Source organism: Mytilus galloprovincialis, chromosome 8 (assembly GCF_965363235.1).
Source record: "Mytilus galloprovincialis chromosome 8, xbMytGall1.hap1.1, whole genome shotgun sequence".
In the NCBI taxonomy this organism is placed as follows: domain Eukaryota; kingdom Metazoa; phylum Mollusca; class Bivalvia; order Mytilida; family Mytilidae; genus Mytilus; species Mytilus galloprovincialis.
This window is the reverse complement of record NC_134845.1, coordinates 33,856,401-33,868,264: the sequence shown is the minus strand read 5'-3', so window position 1 is coordinate 33,868,264 and position 11,864 is coordinate 33,856,401. Positions and strand designations below refer to the sequence as shown.

The window sequence follows — 11,864 nt, the reverse complement described above, 5'->3', positions numbered from 1 at the left end:
ATTTTTTTTATTATTTCAAATTAGTGTTTCTATAGAATATGTTTAACTTGGATAGTTGGCTTACATGGGTACTAAAACTTGTACACAGATAAAAAAAAATAATAAATAAGGAGGTGAATATTTGATAGATAAACGAAAATAAAGTCAGCACATTTTTTTGAAAAAAAGCACATTCAACAGACTAATAAATGGAAATCAATGCTGGTATTACACCATAACGGGTTCTGGCTTGACAGTCACATAGACAATACGGTTGAGGTTTAACGCGTATGTAATTGACCTATTAACCCTTTCTTAATATGGATTGTGAAGTATATTTGTATAACAGTAAGAGCAAGTGTAAAGTTTAGTTGGAAAGGACCTGAATCATCAGATCTTTACTGTGCAAAAAATAACAAAAGTACCGTTCGTAGAGCAATTTAGTGGATTTAGGTCAATATGCAACTTAAAAATTTGTACCGAAACACTCAAATAAATGTATTGTAATCAGAATGAAAATAATGGAAATGATTAAAAGATATTGATATTGGCATTCTTACATAATTTTTGGCTAAATCAAAACATTGTTGCATGAAAATCATTTTTAAAACAGCATATGAAAATTGGTAGAATGAGTTAAATATTCATGCACACTAACATGACTAACATGTTCCTTCTTGATTTCTATCTAATGTATTTACAACTGATATGTAATAAAAAGACACTTTGAATGAGCTAATTTAAATCTTGAGAAAAAAAACATTACTATAATGAATGTCAGATATTATATCTTCATTTTAAAATGGAAAAATCTAAACACGGAAGCAAGTTTAAGCGAGAGCATAAAATACACTTTCATTAGAAAAACACCCAAAATTAACAGAAAGATAGAGGTCAATGTATCAGGTGCATGTAAACCTAGTATGTTTATCTACCATAAGGAAGATTTACTATATAAATACAATACTTGAAAATCAATGACTTTCATACAGATTGTATTTGTTTAGTTCATTATTATTTACATACTTTATGGGTATTTTTACTTTTGATGTCACATTGTACTCAGGGTCTGGATGGGTTGTCCCATGTTTCTGTAGTCAAACGAATGTGAAACGGACTTCTACCGGACGTATAACGGATAAAACAGAAGATGAACGGATCTGAAACGAATAAATGACAATTGAGGAAAATTTCGCGTCAGAGATGCCAATTATTGATATGTTAGATTTCTAAAGATTCATATTCGATCTTAGAGTAAGGGGTCGTCTTCACAATTAAGCAGCTCTTATTCAGACCAGACACTGCCCTTTGGTTGCATTTTTAAGAACAAACCAAAACCAGTTACACAGAAACATTTTGAATATTTATGCGATTGTCATGTATTATTATTGTCGCCTTTAATTTTTCCGAACATCTTGGTCATCCATTTTATCCGGTACGCTTCCATTAGGTGTCCGTTTAATACGGTACTCGTCCGTTGGATGTACGTGCGACATCCGTTCTGTCTGGTACGTTTCCGTTTCTCGTACGTTGCATATCCGGTGTGTGTACGTTTTGCATTTGTTACGCGTCCGTATTATTTGGTCAGTACATCAATGGACTCCCAACGGATAACAATTTTGTCAACGGACAACTTTTATTTTCATCCGTTAGGCGTCCGTTCGTGCTATCCGGTAGGGTGTGACTGAGGCTTAACAATAACATTGACTGTGACTAAAAGTGTTGTTATCTTTTTTAAATGCCTATAAATAACACTGAATCAATCATATATTTCACAAATTCTTTGTTTATTGTAGAGGCGATTAATTTTAGTTCCGTATTCAAGATATTGGATTACACAATGGCGACATTTACATCATCTACACCTTTTGCAAATTATACAACTTTGATAATAACAAATTTAACATCAACGGTTGGACCTATACCAGTAATTCCAGCTATATACAAACCTATTGAAGGTGGAGACATTGCATTGACGTTAATTGCAAGTACATTGTCAATATTCGGTGCAATTTTAATATTTGTGGCATATTGTGTAACCGATAGCTTCCGACCAGAAAATGAAACCAGAAGACTATTGATATACTTAACTGTATCCGATTTACTCGTTGCTTTTGGCAATTTCGGCGGTACAATAAGGTATAAAGCTGTATTTGGCGATAAAGAATTTTCTCTGAATTGTACAATGGACACTCAATGTGATCTATTTTGTGTCGTTCAGAGTTTTGTTTGTGCAACGGCATCCATGTGGTCGTTCTTCTTGAATACTGCAATTGCCATCCATATATGTGTTGCATTGGTTTACTGCAGACATGGTTCATGGCCTTGGAAGATGAAAATATTCACTCATTCTGTATGTTGGCTAGTGACTTGTAGGTATTGTCTCTATATGTCTACGAAAAAATAAGATATATTGTTCAAAACTTCATTTAGTAAATTTCTTGTGAATCGACAGTTATGATTATGATAATGCATGACAACAATGTCATTTCAGATCCATTTTAATCATATAGCTCCTTAATTTGACAAAAAATAAATCCAACTTATATTTAATACAATACTTTTCTGTTTCATTTGTGTTTCATATGACAATAAAATAAATAAGGCTTCTAAATCAACGTTACATGTGAATGTGAAAGACACAGAATGCAAAAACACGTAAGAACAAAAACGTTTTAATTTAATTAAAATGTAGTTAAAACTTTCAGATTTTTTTAAATAAGCAGACATGGCAACAACATAACATACTAGTATATTACGATCACACGACACAGCCTAAAACACAATAAAAGCAAAGTAAATACATCGACAGTGACAACTATATATTGTAAATGAGCAATAACTACTTCTATTTTTTAATGCTTTTTTTTCCCTACAAAACTTGAATTCGAGCTAACATGTACAAGAAGAGTATACTAACAAATCATTGACTGACAAGTAGCTGAAGAAAAAACATTCGCATAATAGATTTTGCATTGACCTTTCATTTTTGCTTCATTGTTCATTAATATAAAAAAAGAAGATGTGGTATGATTGCCAATAAGACAACTCTCCACAAGATACCAAATGACAAAGAAATGTATAACTATAGGTCACCGTACGGTCTTCAACAATGAGCAAAAGGTAAAGTCACAAAAATACTGAACTCCGAGGAAAATTAAATCGGAAAGTCCCTAATCAAATGGCCATACCGCATACCAGGTATGAAAGACCCCGATATGACAGTGTAATATAATTCAAACGAGAAAACTAATGGCCTAAAGTATGTGCAAAAAATGAATAAAAAACAAATATGCAACTTATAAACAAACAACAACCACTGTATTACATGCTACTGGCTTGGGACAGGCACATACATACAGAAAGCGCCGACATAAAAAAAAATGTGAGCGGGATCCCAACCATCCCTCTAACATAGGACAGTGATGTAACTGTACAACATAAGAACGAATTATAAAAATCAGTTGAGAAAGGCTTAAATCATCAGATGGATACAAATAGAAATACTAGAAATACAAGTACACGAGGCCGGTTACTTGTACATTACAACAACAAACAGACACTTAGTACAGATCTACTAGTACTCGCAGCTACTGCCACTATCAACTAATAAAAAAATCATGCATCTGAGACTAAGTATTTTACACTTAGAGTTGCACCGATAAGAACTTTTTATGATGATAAATTTTAAAGCTGTTACTTGTCATATGTATCTATACATTCTTTTAATTATTATTTTAGTGAGTATAACTATCGCTGCCGTTAGTAACGATGTTCTTGGGGAAGACTTTTCCCAAGGAACTGGTGCCTGGTGCTGGATCTCGTCTTGTATTGATAAGAACGCTAGAACGTTATGGATGGTGTTTACCGGTAAAGGATTGGAAATCACGTGGTATTTTGTGACCTGCATTATGTTCTTTTTTGTAAAAGGATATATGTGGAAACAGGTACTGCAATTATTGTTTACTCTAGTTTCATAGTAAGTGTGACAAGTCCCAATTATATCATTATACACAAATCTCTACAAAAGAGGGACGAAAGATACCAAAGGGACAGTCAAACTCATAAATCTAAAACAAACTGACAACGCCATGGCTAAAAATGAAAAAGACAAACAAACAAACAACCCACACGACACAACATAGAAAACTAAAGAATAAACAACACGAACCCCACCAAAAAACTAGGTGCTCCGGAAGGGTAAGCAGATCCTGTTCCACATGCGGCATCCGTCGTGTTGCTTATGTGATAACAAATCCGGTAAATGGTCTAATTCGGTAGGTCACATTCATGAAAGGGAAGGGGACTGTAGTTACGACGTAAGGAACATATCCGGTATCATTTGTGAAACGGTTATCCCATAACGGTCAACCAACTCGTGATGGCGTCCGTAAAATTTACAAAGGGATGATTTCAACTTCACCATTTGGAACTCTTGGTTTAATAGCTTCCTTGTGAGCAGCAACCCTCTATCAAGAAAATCATGATAGGAAATGCAAGCACGGGAATATCGTATCAATTGGGAGATATATACCCAAAAACGACTTATCTACTTATAATTATGTTTTATCCACTTTTTACTGGTTTATTGAGAAATTCTGCAAGTACAACACAATTTTCTCTCAAATGCTATGAAATTAGTGAAATGATAATTACTACAATGAGCAGTGCTTACTTTTGAAGTTTGTACAATGAAAAATATTTCAGGTAAAAGACTTTTAGCTCTATAAATGGAGAAAACTGAAATCGCAGAAAATGAAACTAGACAAACCAAAACATTATACATTTTTAATCATTAAAAGTAAAGTAAATAATAATATGCAAATATAAAAAATGCTGTGAAAAATAAAAAGTCATAACCAGGACCAATATTAAAAAAAAAACAACAGACAAACACGTATATCCCTAACACAATTACAGTGACAAATGAAGTTCACGTTAAAGCAGCACATACCGATTAAAGACATAGGATTAGAAATGGTGCACTGAATTTTAAACCAGAGTATTTTTTTTCTTAAAGTGGCCTGTACCAAGTCAGGAAATTGGTAATTGTTATTTTATAGTTCGTTTCTGTGTGTGTTGCATTGTCGTTTGATTTTGTTTTACACTTTAGAATTTCTGTTGTTTCGTTGTTTTCCACATATATGTGATGTGTTTCCGCCAGTTTTAGTTTGTAAACCGGATTTGTTTTCTCTCATTCGATTTATGACGTTCAAACAGCGGTATGCTGCTGTAGCCTTTATTTGAACTAGCCTTTGATAACTGCGGAAGGACTTTTTGAGTTCTTTCTGTTTATTTATACGTATTGTTGTGCTTCGTACCGATCTGTTTAGTGAAGACAGTGTTACTGATTTCTATAAACGCTAGTCTTCAATAACATATTTTAATAACAAAATATATTTTTATTTCGTAGAGACGAAGACATAATCGACGTCATTTCAGTCAGGTATCAGAGCGATTGAGAGCCGAAGATGAAAATTATCTTTACTTATGGTTGATAGGATATTGTCTCAGAATATGGGGAACATGTCGATTTTTCTTATATGCGTTACGACGGCATACTGATAATCCTTTGTCTCATCTTGACTCTACGGATGATGTGTTTCTTCATTTACAAAGTTTTGGAGACAGTGCGCAGGCGTTTTGCACTTTTTTATTTTATTTTGCTTTTTAGATAAGACTACAAGACATCATCTCTACATAAAACTGTGTTGTAAAAAATCTGATGAGGAGGAACTAAGACCAATTATAACAGAACAAACAAATATCAATTATTCGGTGTAAAAGTGAATAACATTTCTTTAAGAACATTTTAATCGTCATTTATCAAGAATAACATTTAAAAATAATGTTTTCAAATGGCATAAGCGACTTATAAAATACGACTATAAGTAAAGAACTCATATTTTGATACCAGCATTCTGTTAGGTTCGATTTCGTTACAAGAAGCTTATTCCTATTGTACGTGCCAGCTTTCTATTTATATTTTATACATGTAATGAAATGTGTGATCATCAGCAGTTTTCTGGTCAATCGCGATGTATTTCTAGATGGCGTTTGGTCCAAAATACGCATGGGATGGTGATTGTAGCGAGCCCATCCATTGTTAACGTTCGTTGCCTTTTTTTTTTAACTCTTCGTAATTTGGATAAACGTTTTATTATGTTATAAATAAATTATGAGTATTTTGGTTAAATCGAGAATCATGACATTGACAGTTAACGCGTCTTTGATAAAAACAAAACTATATGATGGTAATAATAAGTAATAACTGTCTTTCAACTGCTTAATGTAGTATATGATTTATTTATTTAATTTTTCAACGCTATCCAATAAATCTTCAAGTGGTAACTTTTATTTTATCCAGGCGACCTTGTTGAGTGTATTAGAAATACTTCAGGATCTTTATAACATTAGTTCGTTATCTTTTCAAATTGTGTGACAAGACCCGCTTAAATCAATTAATATAATTGGAAACTAAATACTAAAATGTTTATAACTAAGAATTATACGAGTTCCAAATTTCAAGTTCGGGTGTATATTCGGAACGGTTAGATGTTAAGAAAGAGCAAAGATTCACACATATTTGGTTCACTATTCTGTTTTATATCAGATATGTTTTTGCTCTTATTTGAAATACCGTGTGGTAAATGAAACAACAAAACGATACCCAGCCGGAAGGGATATGTCATAGGGAAAGAGATATTGTGTTTAAGAGTGTAACTGGAGTAAACTGGAAGTAGCTTTTCGACAATAATTTAGAAAGTTGATGTGGAAAGACTTTCAACTGTTCTCTTTACAATTGGTTTTTAACCTTTTCAATGTTTTCTTTTACATTGCGTTCTTTAGTGTACTCTTAGCCGCATTGAAATCATACCTCGAACAACCAAAACTTTGCTTTTTTAATAAAAAGTATGCACTTGTATGAGGTCCTTGATATAACTAAGTTTGTTCCTCTGGCAGAATAGAAAAAGAAGCCGTCTAAATCCTTGATATCTACATAAAATGAAACATTACAAGAACAGTGAAGTGTTTGTCAAAAAGGTCAATTATCAAAAAATATCTGTTGAACGGTTTCTTTGTATATACTTGTGATTGATTCAAAACAATTTGGTGAAGATATTAATACACATAACTTTTTGACCTTTTGGTGGTCAGTTATGGATCATTGACAACAGTAGAAATATTTTCTATAAGAAGATTAATCAATCTATACAAAGCTTCGGTTTAATGTAATATGAACAGTAACAAATTTGTTAATATGTGCATCTCAACCCTTTTTGATAATTTTGTATTTATAAATTGTGTCAAAAATCAAATTTATTCGTGTAGGTTTACATATTTTTGTTAATAAATAAACTCATCATATATACCAGGACTAAATTTTGTATATACGCCAGACGCGCGTTTCGTCTACAAATGTCTTTTGATTGACTTAAGCCATTTCAATTGATATTATAGAGTGTGTATTTCTATGTTGTGATGTTAACTAGTACATGTATTTCGGGTTAGGGTGAAGAATGGCACCTGTTAAAATATTTTAACCCACCCCACTTGTTTGCACTTGTTCTATAAGTCATGAACCTGTTGCTAAGTGGTTTTCGTTTGTTGGTGTTGGTTAATAATAGTTTCTCCTTTCTCTTTTTATATAGATTAGACCGTTGGTGTTTTTTTTTTTTTTTTTATTTGAGTGGTTTTACACTAGTCATCTTGGGGCTCTTTATACCTTGCTGTTAGATGTGCGTCAAGGCTCCGTGTTGAAGACCTTACTTTGACCTATAATGGTTTGCTTTTTATAAATTGTGACTTGGATGGAAAGTTGAAAATATAACAGTAAGTTCTTTAGATTGATGATAAAAAGAGCTGTAGGTACAAACCATTTTAGTATCACAAAACAATATAGACTTTATATTTCCAATTTATTGATACACCACAAGAAAAATGGGATCTGCCTAGCATTTTTTCTATAGATGTCAAGGTGATAACGGTCGACCAACAAAGAGTAGCTGTAATCCTAAACCCTGTCGCCATTGGGGTTAAGACTGTAAAATGACTTCGGGCAAGATTGATCACCAAATAGATATAGGAAGATGTGACTTGAGTGCCAATGAGACAACTCTCCATCCAAATAACAATTTATAAAAATAAACCATTATAGGTAAATGTACGGCCTTCAACACGGAGCCTTGGCTCACATCGAACAACAAGCTATAAAGGGCCCCAGAATTACTAGTGTTAAGCATAGATGTAATTTTATGCTTACTGGATATTGACTTCCTGCAAAATACGTTTCTCCATTAGTATTGGAAATAAATATCATAATAAAAATCATTGATTCATAAAGGTTTTTCTTTTTATTTACTATTTCTATGTTGTGTTTATAACGTGTTTGCCGTGGCGATTTCAGTTTCTCTTCGATTTCTGGCTTTGAATGTACTTTTACAAAAGTTTTTTTTTTTCCGCCTCTGCTTTCAGAAAAGTATCACGTGTTATATTGTAGGTTGAAGTCAATTATCAGATTATTTTCTAATGATTTTCATCATTTTCTAATTAGAATTTGTCGCTTGATTTAACCGATTAGTGCAATTGGTCCTGTACATGCGTTATGAAAAATTAATGCAATATTTGAAATAGTCAAATAAGATCTTTAATCAGTCACTATGTTTACACTAAATCTGCATGAGTAAGTATTATTAAAAGTGAAGGCGTAGTACCCTAGAGAGATAGTTGCAAATAGTACTGTTGACCATTTACACCATGTAGAACGCCATATGCGAGTTGTTGGCTATGTTTGACATGGGTTGGCGGTTTGATGTAAAACATATTCAAGTATCAAAGCTTCTTTTTTCAGAACCAAATTTCGTATTGCACGGAATGACCCACACAATTATCTATTTCCAGCAAGCAAAAGCAGATCTTGTAGTACTCTGGTTTCTCAAACACCTCTTTCTAGTTTTTCGTTTTATGGATTTTGACTATTGCTCAATGCACCCAAACATGAGGTAAAATCACAGAGGAGACCTCGGTATAAGATTTGCCCGAAGCCACCAACAGTCAAAATCCAACAAATTTCTTCACAAGTTTCCGCAGCAAAGCAATCGTGCACGCCACAAACAAAAACACTCACTCTCAAACGAATACGATTACTCTCTCCCCAGAAATACTCACCGGCATCTATATTAAAAAGACAATACAGCTTCACAAAGACCTGAAAACGAAAACACTTCTATTTTCAGCGATTTCAAAACAGCAATTCAGAATCTAGAAAAAAAACTTGCATCGGATTTTCTTTCATTGGGGCAAATGGCAAAAGTAAACGAATTTTCATAAGACACTATTTCTCTTCTTTTCCTTGAGAATTTCATTTTGAAATATCAAGGTACATGAGTATTTCTATGGAGAGAGTAGTCAAATTCATTTGGTAGTCAGTGCTTATTACGGTTTGCGCGAGTGCGTTTTAGAGAAAACAATAGAGAAATTTGATGGAGTTTTTAAACTATTGGTGGCATCGGGCAAATCTTATTCAGATGTCTCCTCTGTGATTTTGCTCCATTTTTCAGTGCATTTAGCCATAGTCGTATCTTTTTCCTTACCATGAAAAGGAATGTAAAGGAAACAAATCATGTTCAGGTATAAAACAAAATACTTTGAGTCTTCCTACACTATTTCTAAAATTAGAAAGCACACAACTTATCAGCCTAAAGAACAAGCAAAATGAAGTAATCCATATCTCTTCAAACTATATATATCATTTCCGTACGCTTATCACACATTACTGAAATAATCCTATTATATAGCTAGCTGATAATATAACTAGAAACCTGCTCTAGCTTAATGTTTAGTTAGCCATAAATACAACTCTTAACATGGTATGGTGCCCTCGTTAGAGTGAAATTCTCTTGGATACCTTTCTTTGAAATACGCTAGATCAAAAATGTGAATCATACAAAATGTATGGTTACTACCAATAACACGATTAAATAAAAAAAAAGTTACTGGCAATATCATTTTATGATGAGATTGTGTCTACTTACTATACGATGACCTTCCTATATGATCATGATCAAAAGGCGTCCATACTGCATGGTCATTTTAAAAAGTCTTGACCCATACAATATGAGTATGATTAAAACGTGTCCATATTATATGAGCATGATCAGAAAGTGTCAATACCATGCATTTTGATCATGAACAAAAAGCGTTCATATTATGTGATCATGATAAATAAAAGTCAATAACATATGATCAGCATGATCAAATTGTGTCCATACCTTATGATCATGATAAAAATAAGCGTTGAATTTCATAATATAAGAAGCATGATCAAAAAGGCGTCCTTTCATAAAACGTCCATATAATATGCAGAATTATAATCATGATAAAACAGCGTCCTTTCCATTTTATGATAATATTTTTCAATCGCGTAGAGTGAAGACAAGTTGTAAATTAAACCAGCTATAATTGACGTATCTCAAATTCAAAACATGTCATGGATATACCAGTAAAAGAAACAAAACACAAATTACAAAGTAAGAGGAGGTTATGATACACTTAATAAAACTTTTTGGCCATCAATGCTCTTAAACTTCCTATTTTATTTGGCCGTTTTAACATTTTTTTATTCGAGCGTCACTAGTGAGTCTTATGTAGACAAAACGCGCGTCTGACGCAAATATAAAATTTCAATCGTGGTATCTATGATGAGTTTATTAACATGTGGGGTTATTTTACTGGTAACTAGTATGTAAGTACTTATATTCATGTTAACTTTTTCAGCCTCCGTTGACGGAACAACAAAAGAAAGAAATTTTAACTACACTGAAAATATATCCAAATGGCTGTCATCACATCACATGCAACAACATATCACACAATCAATACCCGTCGTCTGTATTAAGAAAATTAATGCTCATGGGTAATGGACTTTATCTGACGAAAAAATCATGCCTTAGTTAAACAGCAATATGCTATGTTGCTGTCTTGAGGCGATTATCAACATATTGAATGCACAGAAGTGATTACGTTGTTGATTTATCTCTTAGATCTTGTTCAATTGCATATTGTGCAGCTAACTAAACCATTAATCTAAACGAACGATGTCTGATCTCCTGAACAAGAGGCGACATGAGTTAGCCAAATTTCAAAACTCTATCATTACTGTTAGTTTATATAGAATCCAATGAAACAAGCCTGGCCACTGAAAGAATGCAATGAAATCGTTGAGACAGATTTTTTTTTATTCACTTGTAATGCCCGTAACTATACATTGATATATTAAGTACGTGGTGAACACAAAGAAGTGTGACCGGATTGGAAAATGAAATGATTAAGTTAGTAACAGGACATCTGACAGTAAGATGAATGCTAAATGGGAGCGGGGTGAGTCAAATAACAAAAATACCGAACTCAGAAAAAAATTCAAAACGGAAAGTCCGTGGTCAAAATTTCAAAATCTAACACTCAAACAAGCCCAGTAGTCAGCACTTTTTGTGCTGACACGAATTGTCATTGATATTGTTATATTTATAAATTTACTGTTAACAAATTTTTAATTTTTTTGAAATACTAAGGCTTTTCTACCTCAGGCATAGATTACCTTATCTGTGGCAAAACTTTTAGGAATTTTAGTTCGCAATGCTATTCAACTTCGTACTTTATTTGGCCTTTTAAACTTTTTTGGATTCGAGCGTCACTGATGAGTCTTTTGTAGACGAAACGCGCGTCTGGCGTATATACTAAATTTAGTCCTGGTTTCTATGATGAGTTTAATTATACACATCAAGCGAATGGATATTAACTGTCATATTTCTGACTTTGTACAGGTTGTTTGGTTCGACTTTCCCGGTAAGCTTTTCTCGGCTGACTACTTTATTTTGTTTGTGTGT

General features: G+C 33.1%; 1 long non-coding RNA gene across 1 annotated transcript; it reads left to right on the top strand.

The window, feature by feature from the left end:
- Nucleotides 1-1,746: 1,746 nt before the first annotated feature.
- Nucleotides 1,747-5,531, top strand: LOC143085616 (uncharacterized). The gene is made up of 3 exons (XR_012981385.1): nt 1,747-2,351; nt 3,721-3,926; nt 5,393-5,531. It is a non-coding gene; the product is annotated as an uncharacterized LOC143085616 (long non-coding RNA).
- The last annotated feature ends 6,333 nt before the right edge of the window (nt 5,532-11,864 follow it).